Raw genomic sequence first — 3,009 nt, forward strand, 5'->3', positions numbered from 1 at the left:
AGTCCTGGTAGTTGGCAGTTTGTGGAATAAAACGTAATAATGGCTGAGTTATACAGTATGTTCATGATATACTGCGCTGTCTAACATTAGCTAGCTAGTATTAGTAATGTAACCAGTAGCTAGCTAGCATTAGTAGCGTAAGCTAGTGCCACAACCAGGCAACCACTTGGGGGGGCAGATGATTGAACAACAACAGTGTTGTAAATGCAATGGAAGGGGGGAGATGAATGCCATATGCAGTAGTTCATGTTGTCAGTAACACCATTAATTTGTGTTTTAGAGGCTGGCAGTGGACTTTGTTACCTTTGTACAGAGCAAGGTTAGCTGTTTCTAGTCTTTATGCTAAGCTAGGGTAAATGGTTTCTGAAGGGTGCCTCATATATATTGTTATAATAATAACCAGCTAGCAAAGCTATCATCAGAAGTAGATACCAAAGCTGTTAATAAAAAAACAAAGTAAAGTATTTACATGGTGTCTTTCGGTAAGAAACACTTTTCATTTTCTTTATATTAACATAACATTATCACAGTCTTTTGTCAGTATTTTGCACATTCAATCCTCTTCATTTCAACAACTCTACAGCTGCTCATTTTAAAAAAGTACAATTTTGCAAATGAATTGTAAATATCTATCCATATATTTGACTCTACGTTTTGTAACACAACACCATGTGCAAACGGACTTGGCTGTAAACTGTTTCTGATTTCAATCAGGACAAGACTTTTTTTTTTTGTTTAAGTGGTTACTTTTGCTCTCTTTTCCTCCTCCAGTTGTTTGACAATTGGTGAGTCAGTGTGATACAGTGTTTATTGCTTTTTGGTAAAGAGCCCAGGGGAATATGTGTATTGCTGGGGACATAATTAACAGACATGCAGGGGTGGAAGCAAAATAATATCAAGTGAAATGACGGGCGACTTCCCATAATCAGACATTTACAATGTTTTTTTCTTATTTTCTTTTTATTTATTTATTTATTTATTTATTTATTTATTCATTTATTTGTCTCTGTTAATATGTTTTAGTTTGTCCTATGGTGAGCATTTTGGGACTCTTCTGTTAATTTTCTAAGCATTGACTGTGTCAGTTCTGTGGTCAGAATGCAGAAGGGGGGTGATTTCCCAACCCTCTCATCCCATTGCCATTATGCGTGCTTCACTGGGGACATAAGGCTGTTAACCCTCAAGAGCTGCCCACAAGAAAGGCCATAATACGTGTTACTCAGTTTCACTGCGTTAAAGCTTAAGATCATCTAGACACGCTTAAGAGAATTTATACCCGCTCATTATTACTCCGGTAGAGGGAAAACACAGAGTCTGACTCATCCGTCACACCTGAATCTGTGAATTTTCTGCAGCTAAAACATTTGCCCCTATAGTATCATTTAAATTTTTGTTTGTTTTTTTTACTCCTTATTCAATTTGACATGGTAAGCATCACAATTGCATTGCATTTGAACAGCGATGTGTGGTACAAGCCAGATGCTCGGAGAAGAAACAGAGACAGGTTGATTCCTCCTGGGGGTGAAAAATGGAGACAGGAAATATGTTCTCAGCATCAGTAAAAACCCGATTTGAAATAGGACAAAACAGCACCATCTTACAGTTTGGACCGTGTAGGATTCATATATGGTCTCCCCCCATGACTTCACACTTCCTGAAAAATGTATATGAATGGACAGTACAACAAGCACTTTCAAGGACTGCATTTCATATTTTGGCCCAGAGGCAAACAAGAGTTTTATAGGCATTCTAGGTGGGATCAGAGTGTGAAAATCTCGTCGCTCTCTCCCTGCCAGTCTGTGCAGCCCTGACAGGCTTTGACAAAGGGAGCTGCAAGCTAACAGACTTGACAACAAGTGCCTGCGACAACCATACAAATTAAGGATGACTTATGATGAAGTATTGTGGTCTGAGAGGCAAGACAGAAAGTACCAGGACTTAATTTGTGTCAGGCTAGCAATGATGGTAATGAATTCCTGCGGTTGGGTTGCACTCTGTGCCAAGGTCTTGAAATTCATGCAGTGAAGATCCTGCATGTACATTCCAAACACACAAGCCACACAGTTATTGCATTAGATGTTTTCTTTTATGCGGATCATTTCTTCGATTTTACGTCCTCGTCGATATTGTAAATAGCGGACTATTTTTGGTCATAGCCCTAACCGCAAGTTTATTTTATGCTGCGGGGTTCTCAGGCAATGGAGGCTGATCATTTTATCCATACAGTAAATGACCTTTTATTGAGAATGTCAATAGGAGGATCTGGTTACCTATGTTGAGCGAGAGGGAGGAACTTAATTGCTCCCAGTGAGCACAGTCTGAGGACTTGATTAGACCTTGAACCACTTCTCATGTTTTTCATTTGTGTGGTGACGACCTTCCTCCTGACTGAAATCAGCCCGAGCTCATTCCGTGTCCACCGCTCTCTGGAGATTCATGCCCCAGTGACTCCAACTGACTGCTGACTTCATTCTGGTAACTCTGAAAAAAAAAAAAAAAAAAAAATCTGTTAACTCTTTATAATGGCATAGGCTTCATTAAATCCATTGTGAGAGAAAGAATGTTTCTATTTAAAAAGAGCAGTTGGTTCCATAGAGTATATCTACAATCAAGTGCCACTCAAGTGCTTAACTTGCCTGAAATGCAAACCTAATTTGGTACAATACACCTTTCTTTTGAATGTGTATTTCATATTTGAGTAAAAGTTTTGACAATTCTCTGATTCTTAGCTTTCAACAGAAAACAGTTGAATTTGCATATCTTCCTGATGATATGTTAAAACAAGAGATTAAACATTTGGATGGCAGGTTGTGCTGTCTTTTAAAAGCTGCTTCTGCTATTTTCAATAGATCAAAGAACTACAACCTCAAAAGAGAGAGAGAAAAAAAAAAAAAAAACGGAAATCACAATTATAGCGCTCAACTGACCCACCTGCCATTAGCAAGATGAATTAGCTTGGTCCATGCTAGTGACAACAGCTACAGAGGGAAAATGATCCTGGTGCCTCAT

At 38.7% G+C, this 3,009-nt stretch overlaps 1 long non-coding RNA gene across 1 annotated transcript; it reads right to left on the reverse strand.

Annotated features, from left to right (window-relative positions):
* Nucleotides 1-1,376: 1,376 nt before the first annotated feature.
* On the reverse strand, nucleotides 1,377-2,470 carry LOC119019970. Its single transcript, XR_005075202.1, has 2 exons — nucleotides 2,271-2,470; nucleotides 1,377-1,515 (listed from the first exon to the last, which is right to left on the reverse strand). It is a non-coding gene; the product is annotated as an uncharacterized LOC119019970 (long non-coding RNA).
* Between the last annotated feature and the right edge of the window lie 539 nt (nucleotides 2,471-3,009).

Source organism: Acanthopagrus latus, chromosome 5 (assembly GCF_904848185.1).
Source record: "Acanthopagrus latus isolate v.2019 chromosome 5, fAcaLat1.1, whole genome shotgun sequence".
Lineage (NCBI taxonomy): Eukaryota > Metazoa > Chordata > Actinopteri > Spariformes > Sparidae > Acanthopagrus > Acanthopagrus latus.